The sequence below is a fragment of the Littorina saxatilis genome, linkage group LG1 (genome assembly GCF_037325665.1).
Source record: "Littorina saxatilis isolate snail1 linkage group LG1, US_GU_Lsax_2.0, whole genome shotgun sequence".
NCBI classification, from domain to species: Eukaryota; Metazoa; Mollusca; class Gastropoda; order Littorinimorpha; family Littorinidae; genus Littorina; species Littorina saxatilis.
This window is the reverse complement of record NC_090245.1, coordinates 61,657,239-61,674,833: the sequence shown is the minus strand read 5'-3', so window position 1 is coordinate 61,674,833 and position 17,595 is coordinate 61,657,239. Positions and strand designations below refer to the sequence as shown.

At 40.2% G+C, this 17,595-nt stretch overlaps 1 long non-coding RNA gene across 1 annotated transcript; it reads right to left on the bottom strand.

Annotated features, from left to right (window-relative positions):
* Positions 1 to 8,255: 8,255 nt before the first annotated feature.
* On the bottom strand, positions 8,256 to 15,820 carry LOC138975871 (uncharacterized). Its single transcript, XR_011458785.1, has 4 exons — positions 14,529 to 15,820; positions 13,796 to 13,889; positions 10,630 to 10,676; positions 8,256 to 9,724 (listed from the first exon to the last, which is right to left on the bottom strand). It is a non-coding gene; the product is annotated as an uncharacterized lncRNA (long non-coding RNA).
* Between the last annotated feature and the right edge of the window lie 1,775 nt (positions 15,821 to 17,595).

Below are 17,595 nucleotides of genomic sequence, written 5' to 3'. Positions count from 1 at the left end.
GCTGAAATGCAATCCCGTAGTCTGGATCTAGTGAAAGATTGTGAAACAAAAATGTCAGTCAAATTTCTGAAAAACTGTTGCCGTGACAGTGCCGCCTTAACTTTAGCCCTATCAAAAATCGGAGAACAATGCCCTCAAACAAATGTACGTCAATTTTCATAAAAATCCGTTCGACACACGTACACACAAACCTAGGGAGACACACCTCACCCTCCGCCCTCGTTAAATCATTCAGTCGAGTATTGACCTGAATGTAAAAACTACTGGTTTGACTCGGCATCCAGACGAGTCTTTGGAAGAATCCATTAGACCTCCTCCGTCATTGCAAAGTGCATTTAAGTTCAGGAAGCTATTATGAATTATGCCCGTTTCTTGTTGGGAAGGAAAAGACGACAGAAACATCAGTAGGTCTGTTGATAATAATCCGTATCTGGTAATTAATTTCCAATGGAAGAGTAGCAAAAGTACATGTGCCCCAAAAACATTTGCTGGACAAGAGGAAACAAACGGCTTTTTTTCTGGAGAAAAGAAATTGTGGGCACTGTGTCTTAAAGAGCAAAGGTTTCTGGCATTTGTTTTGATCTGTTCCTAAGATTTGTTATTTACCTCTCCCTCGATCGTGTTCTTTACCGTGGAAATATTTTTGCATATTACCCAAATAATCCTAAGCATAACCGTCTACTTTCACGTTGATGACAACGTATTTTCGGAAACATTTCACGGTTTTGTTTATTTTCTAATACCTCATTTGTGCCGTGTGTGTGTGTGTGTTTGTGCGCGCGCGCGCACGTGTGTGTGTGTGTGTATGTGTGTGTATGTGTGTGCGCGCGCACGTGTGCGTGTGTGTGTGTGTGCGCGCGCGCACGTGTTTGTGTATGTGTGTGTGTGTGTGTGTGTGTGTGTGTGTGTGTGTGTGTGTACGAGCTCTTAAGACGAGTCCCTGTTTTGGCCACAGAACATGTAGCATTCCTTACATTAAACATTTTACAAAATCTAAATCTAAATGGAATGTTAGACGAGGAATTTATTTATTATTTATTTCGTCCCTGAGAAAACGGAAGCTTAATTTAATCCCCAATAATGGTATCAGGCGTAATATCCTGTGTGTTGTCTTTCCAGAAACCTCGTTCATAATCTAGGAAACCAAAAACCGCATCACAATATCGATGGCAACGGTCAACTGCCGCTTTTTATGATCGATTTTTGTGTCTCTTAGATGCGGAGAGACAGACGGTTGCATTGTGCTCTTGTAACGGACAAGAGAGAGAGAGAGAGAGAGAGAGAGAGAGAGAGGGTGGGGAGGGGGGGGGGGTGTGGAGGTTCGGAGAGAAATACAGCGGCTGGTGTGGACCTACCAAGCGTAAGAGCGCAGGCTGATCACCCATTCTTTGTGCTACGGTATTGGGAGACAGAGGCAGTGTGTGGTTGCAGCTTGCCGTCGGACTAAGTCTTGGTGGGTGTGGATGTTGTTTTTGACTTGGTGTTAATGTTGTTTATTGATGATTAACTTTACTGGTGTTTGTTGCTGCTTTGTTTGTTGTGGGTTAATTCTTTGGTTTTTAATGAGGGCCCCTAATATAGACCAGTTTTTGTTTCTAACTAGCTTGTTTTCTTGCGAAAAAGTCTTATCTTGCGCTTGGTGGTTGTTATTACTTAAATTCAGTTAACGGTTAGGGCAAATTATAGCAACTTAGCTTTAATAAAGATTCAGCAAAAATCAAAATTTAAATACAGAAACATTTAGAAGGACCAGTGAAGGGTCCATCACAAATCATTCTAAAAAGTCCACTATACTTCAAAATAACATGATAAAACTCAATGTGCGAGTCAGACTAATTCTAATGTGCATCAGATTTATCTTAGCGAAGCTGGAGGTATCCCACGAACGCTATTCACGACTTTCCGACCTTGTGGGGTCAAATGGGCGTCGGCATCTTTGTCCAATCAGAAATAATAAAATCTGTTCCACTGGCGTGTCCGGTCCGATCTACACTACTCGTCATAAAAAAACTTTACAGATGTGTTTGAGGGCAAATCTTTCTGATGAGGCTGTTGATTGTAAAACCAAGTATATCACTGAAAAGGCCATTGATTCCGCTACCTTGTTCAGAAAACAGATTGAGTTTACATGACGTAGTGTCAATACAGTGGAACCTACAACACAGACACCCCCCAAAATCAAATTCGCAAAATCAAGGTTTCCGCGATAAAATCGACAAAAAATCAGAACAACTAAATCGAAACATGTTTAGCATGTCCTTAGACAGAACAATCAAATTTGCATCCAAATCAGTCAGTTTTGTTCACATATCTTGTCTAACATGGACGCTATGGTATGCTGAGCGGTGTAGGTGTCAATCCTCTCAGCAGGCATACAAGGCAGTTTTTGAAGCCGTTTTAGCGGGTAATGAGACCAAAAATTGTACATTTGAGTAACTCGCAAACGCATTACCTTCAAACTTTCGGAGATGTGTGCTAACACATGTTGTAAACTACACACGAAATCTCAAGTCATGTGATATATTAGTTCTGCTGTTATGCGACATGCCAGAAAGAGTTTTAAAAATAAAGATTGAACAGAACAAAAAAATAATTAGCATGCATTTAGAAAAATGAAAGCTTCAATTTACCCTTAAATTTATTACAGTTTCAACAATGGCTGTTTACAGCGCACTTGTTTAAACGCACACACACACATTTTTGGAAAATGCTTTTTCAAGAGCGATTGATCAATCAGTTAAGCGTGTCGGCAGTGAGCTTTTGCCAGGCGTTGGCCGACATTGTTTGCGCTCATCGCTCTGAATGAGTCAACTTCTTAAAAACTACTTTCGCGTTGAAATCCTCACATCACCCATGTCTGATAAAATATGTACATGAAATTTGAATATGTGGCGCATCGGTCATTGTTCTTGAAGATTCCAACACATTTATTTTTGTCAATGAGTCATCAAAAACTTACGGTCAATTTAACAACTTTTTCTGACATGACACATAACAGCAGACCTAATGTCTCAAATGACTTGAAATTCCGTATGTACTTTACAACATGTGTTAGCACAAATCTCCCAAAGTTTGAAGGCAATACGTTAGCGAGTTACTCAAATGTACCATTTTTTGTCTCATTACCCGCTAAAACCGCTTCAAAAACGGGTGTGTCTAAAACACGCGGGGACAGTTAAACAGCACGCGGGGACACGCGGGGACGGTGAACTAGCACGCGGGGACGTTATATAATAACATTAGGACTATCGTTTATGTATTTAAAAAAAATTTTTCTTATTTTTTTTCTTACTTATTTATTTATTTTAATTTTTTGTGTGGTCAGAATGTTATAAAATAACGTCCCCGCGTGCTATTTCACCGTCCCCGCGTGTCCCCGCGTGCAGTTAAACTGTCCCCGCGTGTTTTAGACACGCGGGGACACGCGGGGACGGTGAACTAGCACACGGGGACGTTATATAATAACATTCTGACTATGCTTTATGTATTTAAACATATTTTTTTCTTACTTACTTATTTATTTATTTTTTATTTATTTTTTGTCAGAATGTTATAAAATAACGTCCCCGCGTGCTATTTCACCGTCCCCGCGTGCAGTTAAACTGTTCCCGCGTGTTTTAGAGTGTGTCTAAAACACGCGGGGACAGTTAAACAGCACACGGGGACACGCGGGGACCACCTTCCCAGCACTGAGAATTCGGTTATCTAGAGCAGCCATCTATAAATAGCCCAGCCAGCTGCACACAGCGAGCCAGCCAGTCAGCTGAGAGTCAGTGCCAGCAACAAACTGGCCTGTCTGACCGTAGCTGTAATACTCTTACTTACAACTTTATTTACTGATAGCTGAGCCGTTTGTTGCATTTTTTTCTTGAAATTTGACACATGACTAGATCGATTTCTGCAGATACCACTCAATGCAATTGTAATCCCATTTGAATTTGGTAAGAAGTATTTATCAGTACTAACTGATTGAGGTGCTTTGGTGTGTTTTGAAAGTGTTAGCACAGAAGTTTGTCATCATTGAAAAATAGAGTCATACACACTTTTACTACAGACATGATACAGTTTTGTTTTAGATGAACACAGTACAGCAAGCAGAATGAATGAAGCAAGCCTTACCTTTGCACCAGAAAGTAGAATGAATAACTGCTAATCCAATACACCTGCACTCCATTGTATTGTATACAACTTTCACAATTCATTTTGACGGCATCAAAATGAGCACAGTCCACACAAAAACAACATAACACAGCACAGATACCAACACATTCACTTTCCTTTAGATAAGGCACATATTCATTCCAGTAGTGCTTGCTTTCCACAGAACAGAGAGCACAGTGAGTGGGAGTAGACACTCGTCCCAAAGTACTGACCAAACCCATGACCCCCCCTACCCTACCCTTTTTCCCCCAGGCAAGTCTTGCTTCCTTAGAACTGTTTATTGCAACCAGCAGCATAGCATCTCTGCCAACAGGTCTAAGTACCAGCAAAGCTACAAGATTAGAGGGAACTGAGATATGGGGGCATTTGTTTTAACATCTGGAGTCCATTTCCTGCTTAGTGCCAAGGGGCCAGTTTCACTTGAAGCTGCTTACTATCAATTACAGTGGGGATAAACATCCCTGGCTGGACACACAGCAAGCTAATTGCCTGGCTGACAGACTGGTGCAAGATAGTGGGGCATTAGAATGAAGGGAATGTGTTGTAAATCTCATAGAAACAGCACTCGCCAGAGATAGTGAGACTCTGCTGGCCGCCATTTTGGATTTCCATTGCCCTGGTAACCAGTCAGTGCGAGCGCACTGGCAGGAACAACTGGGTCAGCTAGGCCGCGAACCGAATTCTGACCTGCACAGCGCGGCTGAGAAGGCGGACAGTTTAACTGCACGCGGAGACACGCGGGGGACACACGGGGACGGTGAAATAGCACGCGGGGACGTTATTTTTTAACAATCTGATTAACAACAAAAAAACAAAAACAAAAAAAATTAAATAAGTAAAAAAAAAATTAAATACATAAAGGATAGTCCGAATGTTATTATATAACGTCCCCGCGTGCTAGTTCACCGTCCCCGCGTGCTGTTTAACTGTCCCCGCGTGTTTTAGACACCCGGAGTACACGCGGGGACAGTTTAACTGCACGCGGAGACACGCGGGGACGGTGAACTAGCACGCGGGGACGTTATTTTATAACATTCTGACCCCCCCCCCCCCAAAAAAAAAAAAAAAAAAAAAAAAAGTAATTTTTTTTTTTTAAATACATAAATACATAAAGGATAGTCCTAATGTTATTATATAACGTCCCCGCGTGCTAGTTCACCGTCCCCGCGTGCTGTTTAACTGTCCCCGCGTGTCCCCGCGTGTTTTAGACACACCGGGTGTCTAAATTGATAGACCCGTACCTTTCGGTGACTCTGTGAAATAGGTCCTGAATATAGTTGGGCACCTCGCCATGATATACTTTATACATCATTACAGTCTTATTAAACTGTAACTGTTTAACTAGCGGCAGGTAGTTTAGATTCTTTAACTTCAAATCAGCTGATAATTGTGGACCATTTAACATGAGTTTAGCTGCCCGACGATGTAAAGAGTTTAACTTTTTCATGTGAACATCAGAGACGCCATCCCAAAGAGTTGATGCGTAATTAATATGGGATAAGATGACTTTGTGGGGGCCCGGTAGCTCAGTTGGTAGAGCACTGGACTTGTGATCGGAAGGTCGCAGGTTCGAATTCGGGCCGGGACGGACACGGGTCAACTTTATGTGCAGACTCAGAGACGGAAGCCATGTCCCACCCCCGTGTCATCACAATGGCACGTAAAAGACCTTGGTCATTCTGCCATAAGTGCAGGTGGCTGAATACACCTAAACACGCAGACACCTGGGTAGCGCGACTCCGTTGCTGCTAGCTTTCCACTGGGAGGAAGCGACCCGAATTTCCCAGCGATGGGACAATAAAGTAATGAAAATGAAAAATGAAAATGAAATGATAAAATAGTTTTAGTGTTGCGATATCGACATATTGCTTTAACTTTGATAGCAGAAACACATTCTTGGATACTTTTTGACAAATATAATGTATATGAGATTGCCATTTTAATTCTTGATCGACTATCACACCCAAAACACGATGTTCCGTTACCTGCTGAACAGGTTGTGATTCCAGAGAAAGATTTAACTTAAGAGGTCGTGACTGGTGTTTTTGTCTTGTAATAATTATGCTTTTTGTCTTTCATAAAATTCTGATTACACCAACTGTTGACTTCATTCACACTAGACTGTAAGGAAACTTCAATTTCTTGAATAGTCCTACTGCTGCTTGTGTGAAGCGTCGAATCATCTGCAAAAAATTCCGTTTTAACTTTGGAATTAGATATAATTATGAAGGTCATTAATGAATACACACACAAAAAATAGGCCCTAAAACTGACCCATGGGGGACTCCACTCTTTAAACATCCTTTGGGAGAGGTTTTACCGTTTATAGAAACATACTGTGTTCTGTTGACAAGATATGATTTAAAGAATGAACACGTTGCGGGATTTTTCACGTACAATGCGAGTTTATGTAAAAGTAATGTGTGATCTACAAGATCAAAAACTTTCTTAAAATCAAGAAATACAGCCCCTGAGAGAGAGAGAGAGAGAGAGAGAGAGAGAGAGAGAGAGAGAGAGAGAGAGAGAGAGAGAGAGAGAGAGAGAGAGAGAGAGAGAGAGTTTGTGTCTGTGTGTTTATGTAAGGGTGTATGTGTTTAACAATGAACTGACTTTGTGCAATCAGAGGCATCTGTCTAGTTTTGTTATGATGGGTAGAATAGACAAAAATCCAAAATAGACCTGTGCATGTATAACAACAACAACAAGAAGAAATATTATTTTATGAAACCTTAAATTCAGAAAAACAAAATATTCATTATTACAATAACCTTAAGGTCTTTGTAGTGGACAGGCATAGAAATAGTACTGAGACAATGAAAGGAACTTGGCTGAGTCAGTGTTGACTTAGATGTCTGCATCAACATAGCTGGAGTTAAAAAAAACAATCAACGCCTACTTAGCCAAGTTACTTTCACAACCACAGTTTCAGTATGTATTCACGACTTTCCGACCTTGACATTGTAGTGGGGGTCAAGTGGGCGTCGGCATCATTGTCCAATCAGAAATTTTGATGCGCTTCCGCTTCCTGTCCCGCCCAGTCTGCGCAAAAGAAATGGCGCAAAACTGTTTGCGCGGAAAAAGGTGATGAAAAAAAGAACACAACCTGGTTTGATAACCAAATGATTGCGATCTTGCATTCTAGCATCATTTAATGTGGAACAACGACACATCTGATAAACAAATAGCCAGTTTGTTACCAACATGAGAAACTAGGGTTTAGAATCGAAGCGGTAAACCCGGACGCTGTTTGTACACGTAAATCCGGAGAAGCTATCGAAGTAGGTGACATGTCGTTTCACTCCGAGTGTGCCAGCACCGGCCCTCTACCCGCCAAACCCCCACTAGGCAGGGAAAGTGGTTCGACCTTGCATGAATGCAGGGCAAGTTCGAGTTTGCTAGCTAAAATTGCTGCTAGTGCTGCCTTGTCTAGATCTGGAACTTTTTCAATTGGATTTTTTCTCTCTATTATACTGGAATAAGTGGGTGCTTTTCTAGATCTAAGCATCGACCGAATTAGATAATGATGTTCCTTGCATTGCATTCTCCTAAATCTGTTATTCTAACCAGTTTGTTTAAGAATATAATTGTTCGTTTTTTGTTGATAAGCTTACAAGATTTTTTCTTTTTTAAGTAAGTGGTTTCACACGTACGACATGAGACCCACATGCACTAGACAATGGAAGTGAGGTCCTCGTTCAATACCACAAATGCCAGTATTATACTTCAGACTCCTTTTGGAGGAATGTGTGGGGTTTGGGTGTTGAACTTGAAGTGGCAGATTGTTTGCACAGGTATGAATGTTCGTACGTTCGTACGTGCACGCATGTATGCAGGCATTTGTTTGTCAAGCAGGAACATGCAACATTTTGTTGACCGTATGTGAGTGCGTGTGTAATAAAACCAACGACAAACAATACAAAAAGCTCCAGCTCTGCTTCTTCACCAGTCACAGACGCATTGCGTTGTTCAGCTTTCCAGAAATATATTAACTCAGTCAGAACCGGCTTCATGAATATTTTATTTCAGGAAAAAGTCAATCGAATATACACAAAAAAGGTTATTGCGTTGTTCTGTCTTTGAGACTGTATTACGTAATATTGAGCTACTAGAAGAAACATGTCTGTGGCATAGTTTGACCCAACAGATAGAGAAGTCAACAGAGGTATTCTGCCGTCAGCAGCTTTATTGCTGTTTTGAATTTGATCTTGCATAATTTTATTACATAATTTTGCAACACACAAAGAAATCGTAATTGAATATTTTACGCAAAATTGAATAATTCGCAAACATGTTTGTATGAACAAATATTATTTTAAGAAAATATGAGTGTGAGGATGGACGTATTTTGAGTGAAGTAGCAGAAATTCTTTTTAAGTTCTTTAGCTACATGCACACGTTCTGTTAATTACGTTCTTAGCAGGGAGATCCAGATTAATAATACTGCTGTGACAGGTTGTGGTTTCCATACACACTTTGAATACAGGAAAACAAAAACAAAAACACAGTTAAAAAAAAATGTGCACATAATTATGATTAAAATATTAAAGTGTACAGAATAAAAGCAAGATATGTACAAAAACAAATCTCGTGGTTCTCTTGTCAAACCCACTGTAGTAAGCACAGAATAGGAGAGAAGATTTTGGAGAAGGTGGCTTAACCTACTGAAGTAAATGATCAAGAGGATTCTAAGCATCCAGTGCTAAAGCTCTCAAATCACAAGACATACACACTTGTTGTGGCTATCCGAACTGTTGATTTAAAAAACCATACCTACAAATTGTAAACATCTATTACAAAATTATATATATTGTATGGATCTGTCTTTGTAAAATATACTGTACAGAAAATTTTAAATAATCTGCACAAATCTCGTGGTTCTCTTGTCAAGTAGTAGGCACAGAAAAAAAACCAAAAAACCCTGTGTTTTGTCTTGTAAATTATACTTTACTAAATGTGTACAGTATTCTAAGAAAAGAAAAATGTTTCCTTTTTATCATATCAATTGCCTCCCTTGAATTTTATTTGTAAAATAATTCTGAGAAAAAAAGCTTTCTACTTAAAAGCAGTGCAATCAAGAAAATGGGTACAACCTGTGTGTATACCTTTATTCCTTATTCTTTTTATTTAACTGAGGATGTCACTACGCAGTTTTACTGATTTAAAAAAAATTCGCTTCAAATTATCTCCCTTGAACAAACACTTCTTTTTACAATTAAATTTTGTTTACACGAAGAGGTAGTTTTAAGGGTATATATACAAGAAAACAATATTGCAACCTTAGATGTATTTACATTTGGATTAATTCCATTAAAAAAAAGATCAAACTATATGATAAATCAAAATAAAACAGATTTTGGGGCTGTGCACAAGCTGATAGGATTAAACACGAAAGTCGTACCCAAGAATCGTCAAATACTTTTGCTAACAGCTATACTTAAACATAAGAAAATATGATCTGCATCTCTTGTTATGAAGATGATGGCACTGGTCCACCGAAGTGCATGCCATATATGCTTTACTGTGCGCTCTCCCTCTCAATGGTCTTTCTCTGGCTGACTCGATTCTGAGGAGATAAAAGAAAACACTAGCTGCTGGTTTCTGAGTATTTGATTGAAGGCCCAATCCGACTTGTAAGAAGTTTGCCCGACTGTCGCAGATTTGGTCAGGTAATTAGATGGAGTAAAATCATGCCTCAATTTGGTAACATACAAACTGCAATATTCTAAGGCTGTGAGTGAGAGAATACATCGGCGCCACTTTTTAAAAACTTTCTTTTTGTGTGTGCGCATGTTTTAGTGCCAAAAATGAATAGGCCGAGTGCTCTCTCTGCAAAACTTGTGTGAAGCTTCAGAGCTCTATCAATGGTTTGAAAGAAAAAACATACTTTTCCATTTTTGACGTTCTTGTTCCCTTCCCTGTGAAATTTACTGTCCGTAGGTTACCGGATTTTGTTAATGTCCGTGAAAACCTCAACTTTTCATTGCTGAGTGCCTAGTGATAGCTATCCCCCTCAACGACCTAGCACTGCTGAATCCTGATTCTTCCCATTGTTTGATTCTGTAAGGAAATTGTGTAGTTGGTAGTTATGTGAGCTTCGTCTTGGGGGGTGGGGGGGGGGGTGGGGGTGGGGGTGGGGTGGTTATTAAACCATCAGATCACAAAGTAAGACTTCATTGTAATGTGCAGATATTTGTTCAGGTGCCCACCATTTTCTATGTGAAAACATGTTGCTAACTAACATGAACCCAACCATAGAACGTGATGTAGGTGAGTAGCCCATCTAGAAAAAAGAACCTGTTCTAATTCGGAATTAGAACAGGTTCGTTTTTCTAGATGGGCTACTCACCTACATCACGTTTCATGGTTGGGTTCATGTTAGTTAGCAACATGTTTTCAAATTCTCATCAGGCAATCACGGCTGACACTAAACACAGAACAGGTGGGAAAGACATAATTCAATTTACTCACCTTCCTTGCATTGTGAGACTGGCCATATGAATCTGCTGAAGTAGTTCCTGCACATATTTAATCAAATATTCATCTTAATAACGTGTTAATATCGCTTGTTCTAGCAAATCAGACTTGACAGTTTTCTGAAGGCTTGCACAATGTAAGAGCTTGCCTGTCCCCAATCATTACAATAAGAAACAACATCTACACGGGGGATAACCGGTCAAAGGCCGAACAGAAGCCGAAGGCCGCTCATGACACGTGTGAAGGCAAGTTTTGTCTGTTTTCTAGGTATTGTTTGATTTATGTCGGGATTTAAGGTAAGCTACTGATTCAGCGATGACTAAATTTGTTTCTCGATGCATAAAAAGTCAGGGAGCGATTGATATTTGCCCGTAAATAGCTTTCAAAGCTGAAAATGTCCGCGATCGAGCACCGGAAATGGCTGTTCGATGGGTTTTGCAAGTAGAAATGTGCTTTATTTCACCAAATCAGCTCGTATTTGGTGTGGGTACGGGATTCTAGAGGACGAAGGAGTCATAAGAGGTGCAAAGAAGTGCTATTTGGGAGTAGAATAAATCTTCCGAGACAGTAGACAAGAGAAGGTCATATTTGAGAGATGCGCGTAGGCCGATTGTCTTTCCGACAAGCGAATGATACAGCAGATTAATCATTCGTTTTGACCAGAAACCTAGTCTCTAGTTTTTATGAATGAGTTTTTTAATTAAAACAATCACGAGAACTCTCTCGCTTAGCCTAATGGCTGTTCGATGGGTTTCGCAAGTAGAAATGTGCTTTATTTCACCAAATCAGCTCGTATTTGACATCGGTTTGGTATATATATAGGAAGAAAGTCTCTGCTGACTTTCAATTGTTTCTTTCACAATTTCTGATGTTTTATATATATATATATATATATATATTCTAATCCTACCGCGAACTGGATAGCAGACGCGGCACGTCTAATGTGTAAACATGAGGGCTAAGGGGGCACTGATACCATAGGGGGAACTGGGGGGGTTGGGGGTGAGATCCCTGGCCTCAGTGGAGGGGACACCATAGTATGACGGCATAATTGCGACACAAGTAAAAATTACATATATCACTTCCACATTGATAATTTACTAATTACCAATGACATGTATAAATATCAATGCGGAATTACCTATATAAACGCACAACTATGACTATTTCTAACGTTTGAGGCTGTTATGCAGTCAGGAAAATTATCCAAAAGGAATATTTACTTCTATAACTGCAGCAGAAAGTATCTAATTCAACCCACACAAGTGTTGTTGTTTTTTCAAACATGTAGGTCCACTTCTTGTGGGCGTCAGGTTTGCCTGACTACAGAGAATGCACCAGGGTGTATTTGCCGGTGGTTTTCTCGGATCTTGCTCCTTGTAAAAACCATTTTTCTGCATGATCTAAAAAAACAAACAGAAACGGCTACAGGAAATGCACATACATTTATATTATCACAGATATTTGTAACTTCTGGAGATTTTAGTAAATGTATAATATGTGGATATTACTAAGACTCACAGGTATATTACAATTGCTTGTCTTAACATGTGCTTGTATAAGACATCATGCAATGAAATGAGTAATTTTACTTTTGGTGCTACTATGCTGCCATAGATCACTTTGGAGAGTTTCCTCTTTAGTCGGCTGGCCGGCAAAGTTACCAGCGGCAGAGTCCGCGGCTCCCCCCTCACCCTTTCTTTCCAGGCGTACAATTCCTTGCCGTGGCACACCCCTCCCCCTCCCCGGTGAGTAGACATGGAGGGGCAACCGTTAATAGCCACCCCCCACCCCCACCCCCTCCCCAAACCCGGGCAGAAACACAGAGTGCAAAACGACGCTTCCAGGCAACATCTGCTGCCACTCTCCCCCCCCCCCCCACACCGCCACCCCCCCCCCCCCAAAAAAAAAAACTACGGCCGATGCATCCCCGCGATCGAATCAGACATCAAATGGCACCGCCATCAGCTGCCCTTGCGCTAACTTACCCCCCCCCCCCCGCCCCCACTCCCCCCGGGTACCATGTGTTATCAACAGTTTTCTATTATTTCAACGAGTGAGAGAAGACTTGCCAACAGCCCAAAAAGAAACTATGAGAGAGAGATAACTTTATTTTACAAGGATAAAGATTTAAGGGTAAGCGAGAGAGTTCTCGTGATTGTTTTAATTAAAAAACTCATTTATAAAAAGTAGAGACTAGGTTTCTGGTCAAAACGAATGATTAATCTGCTGTATCATTCGCTTGTCGGAAAGACAATCGGCCTACGCGCATCTCTCAAATATGACCTTCTCTTGTCTACTGTCTCGGAAGATTTATTCTACTCCCAAATAGCACTTCTTTGCACCTCTTATGACTCCTTCGTCCTCTAGAATCCCGTACCCACACCAAATACGAGCTGATTTGGTGAAATAAAGCACATTTCTACTTGCAAAACCCATCGAACAGCCATTTCCGGTGCTCGATCGCGGACATTTTCAGCTTTGAAGGCTATTTACGGGCAAATATCAATCGCTCCCTGACTTTTTATGCATAGAGAAACAAATTTAGTCATCGCTGAATCAGTAGCTTACCTTAAATCCCGACATAAATCAAACAATACCTAGAAAACAGACAAAACTTACCTTCACACGTGTCATGAGCGGCCTTCGGCTTCTGTTCGGCCTTTGACCGGTTATCCCCCGTGCATCTAGTATGCAAGTATTTTCAGGGTATGAAGGTTTTAATATAATGTCGGTTCTTCTGGGGGCATGGAGAAACACCTTACACAAAGTAGAACATACACAACAAATTTCAAACAATTGAGGTCACACCATAGTTTTACTCACAAACAAACAACAGCAATACAATAAACGGTCTGCAAACGCCTACATGTTGTCTACACTAGGTATAAAGAAGCACATGAAGACGGGCTTTGTCAAGTAGACCATTATAGCGAATGAGCAACAGCTGATGATCCAGACCACCAAATTGACATGATTTCCCCTTATTCAGTTTGTGATTGTAGTCATATTGACGATGCATGACTTCAATTTTTCTAAGTAAGTCTCTTGGTGCGTTTACGGATACATTCATTGTCACAATTACGACATGCTAATGTCTAACCTGGGTAAACTTCAATTCATGACTTTTTTTTAACTGGCATAGACATTATGAGCATACCAGAATTATTTTCCTGTTAGACTGTCTTCTTTTTCTTCTTCTGCGTTCGATATTCATGGCTGTCATATCGTCAGGTCAGTGGCTGCCATGAAGTCTGCATAAACCAATTAAATAAATAATTAAGGAAAAAAAACACCCTTACATCATAATAAATCAGAACCACCAAAACCACCCCCCACCCATCCAATAAAACCTGCATACAAAAACACTTCAAAATAAAAAAATGAAAACATTTAATTCCACTTCAAAAATATAAAAGTTGTTATGCTTTATTTTCATTATCTCTTTACACACACAAAAATTGCTGTGCAAATCTTTTTACAAAAATCAATGCCCGAGACACCAGTAACCTGTTTATGTTGTTGACCTTGTAGCTTTTCAGTTTAAGAGGCTGTTCAAAAAACCGTTTCCCTGGAATCTGCACTATGATAACCATGAATAATACCGTAGGGAAAATATTACATCACTAAGACCTAAACAATAACACCAACCGATACTCCTCACCCTTATTTCACCCACTATGCCAACCCAAAGACTGGAAAATAATAATCAAATACAGAATGAACAAAAATGCTTGATTTCATTTCTTCAATGATAAGTTGAAAATCTTCATTCTTCATAATAATGTTATTGACATAATGTGTAATTGCCACAATTTACAGAGTTTTATGAAAAAATGATGCGATAAAAATCAAAGGGAAAACATTTGTTCATATACTGATACCTTATTTACCTTGTGGCTTGTGTGCCCCAGGTTTAGGAGCTGCTCAAACGTCCATTGCTCCTCAGTCTGCAAGAAATTAAGCGATGGCCTGAAGGAGAATGGAAAAAAAATCCTTTGTCAGCACCCTGTGTATGTGTGTGGGTGGGTGTTTTAGATAAATAGGCAGGGTGGGGGGTGTGTGGGTGTGTGCAATAGGTACCACGCCTAATGCAGTCTGCAAAACAAGTGCAACACTTCTACAGAGCTTTTATGATACAAAGCTTCAAATAAGAAACACATTACAATCAAATGAAAGCTGAGCCTGTCATTGCAAAATAAGAAGGAATATACAACAATCCAGTGGCATGTAAAATATTGTTCCTTCAGAAAGATGGCTCTGACAGCAGAAACAATTTAACTTGAAGTTTGAGTCAAAAATTATTTCTCTACATTAGCGAACGTAGGCTACTTGCAGTTATACCCCTCACACATGAAATATTCACAGATTGAATAACAGTTTGTTCCCAATGTTGCTTCCGTGTATCGGTTAGATCCATCTCGGTTAGATCCATCTGCAGAGTACGGATTGTCATCCGTTTAAAAAGGAAAAACAATCAGAACTTGTCATCAGTGATCAACCTACCTTGCAAGAGTGGGGTGAAACACTCACTTCCTGCCAACATATCTGCAAAAAAAGGAAACAATGCCAATGAAAGCTTAAAATGATTCTTTTGTTCAATATGTGTACACGTGCTTCATTTCTGGGGTGAAAGTGTAAAATATATCGATGGATTGATAGAACAATATAGCCTCAAGTTCACCGCACCAAAAAATACTTATCAATCAACATTGTCATCACTCGATCAGCTATTCCATCTCTTTCATGTGTGTGTGTGATGGTGTGAGCGTGTGTGTGTTTGTGTACGTGTGTGTGTGTGTGTTTGTGAACAAGCTTTGAAAAACGTATGTTTACCTTGCTCTAGATCTACTGATTTTCGTAGGCGGAGACTTCTCTGCCGTGAGGGCGGCTTCGTTTCCCTGGCAGAATTCAACATCTTGTACAGATCTGCCGGTGATTTTCTTTTCCTCCGCTTCGTGAGTCACTTGATCCACAGATTTAACGAACATTGAATGTTCTTTTAGTTCTTGTGACGGAAGTACAATCAAGGAATTAAGTGGGCATTCCTGAGTCCTCTGCTGGCTTCATGTCCACAAAGTAAATCGCACAAACTTGCAGGGTTTGGGGGGTAGTTTATTACTTTGAAGAAGAACAGCTAGTCGTCGCTGCCCGTTCAGCATTCTTCGCGCGACTTTTGCAGAGGAAGGCATATACAGTTTTGTTTTCCTGCTGAATGTTGCCAGGGTGCACAAACTGAGAAAGCATTCCCGATTTTCCACAATGTTCTACTTCTTTAGAATCTTTTGCACAACATGATTTATAACTGCCAGTGTACGTCTAATTCATGATGCCTACCTGACAGCTGGGTCAAAAGTTACGTTCGAGAAAATACTCGAACTAAGTTCCAAACAACTCGAAGAGCAGACATGTAACATGTGGGATTTTGGCAAGCGGAAACGACGTAGATCTAATGTCATTCAAGGGTATCGTAATGTGGGAATATCAAGGCCAGTTTTTGACTGGTTTTGAACTGAAGTTGGGCTCCGAATGGAAATAAACACTTCCTCCAGCTGCGCGACCCATTGATAACAACAGTTGGAACTGGTAGGAAGATGAACAGGTCTTGTGAACTGGCTACACACTGTTACGGTTCAAGTATAAGTTCAAAGTAAACACTCAACTGAGGTGGCAGGTAATGGCGGACTTGACTTCCTTCATAACCAAATATCACTCTTCTGACAAAAAAACGCAAATGCTATGTTAAACCGGAAAATACGTAAACCGGAAAAGGAAGCGCATCAAAACCAAAATGGCAGCCCCCATGAAATCCGAAAGGTCAAGCAAACAAGTCGTGAATAGTACTGAGACAAAGAAAGGAACTTGGCTGAGTCGGCGTCGACTTAGATGTCAACATCAACATAGCTGGAGTCAAAACGCCCAGTCAACGCCCACTCAGCCAAGTTCCTTTCACACCCACAGTTTCAGTATTTGTATGTCCATCAACAAACACACTTAGGTCAACATGCTTGTAAATGTATTGCTGATGACACCATATTCCATAAACTAACCTTTCAAGTTCATGACTCCAGATTTTAGAACATTAAAAGGCCGTCAAATAGTTGCGATTCAACGCGATAACCGTTTGGCCACGATATCAGTTTACAATTTTCGACACTGTAATGCATTAAAGAAGACGCTTGCACGCTTTCGCCACAAAGCCGGTGTGATCGAGCATCGGTTGAAATCTTTCGCGAGCAATATCTGGTATTTGTCCGCAATGCATTCAGGCAGGGCAGTCACCGATTCACTCATACAAGCACAAGGTTTTCACAAGAAAGTTGTTAGGCAGCTGATGCCTTTCGAACAGTCTGAGTCTGACCGCTGCATAAAAACGACGAATCAAATGGAAGAAGTCAAGTCGAATCATTATGTCGGTCCATAAGTCTATTGCCTATGACACCTTATTCCATGCTTGCTCTTCTCTGCGTATGCGTTACCGACGTTTCCGCCGGCGTGTCAGTTTCAAAGTCAATAGCAACAATCAAACAAACTAAATGAAATAAAAACAAGGGAGGAATTTTTTTTTAATTTTTGCTTTAACCTCAGTTGCTGCTACCGTTATTGTTTTTGCCTTCTTCTCTAATTTCTTTCAATTATTTTTTTCAAGCCGGGAGCATCCTTCTTTATTGGTCTTTATTTTTTCTCAAGCAAATGTTTACATTTTTAATTTAACAAACTTTATCAATAAACTAATATCATGTTAACCAAAGATTTAAAAAACTAATTCCTGCCTAAAATTAATGTTAAAAATCAATTTTGATATTTCTTACAACGTATCTCTTGCACATGAAGAAAATAAACAAAAATAAACAAATGACAAAGAGTAAAAAATAATAATGGATAGATGGTGATTTGAACTCGACCCCATCGCGTATCAGGCAAACGCGATAACCGTTCGGCCACGATATCAGTTTACAA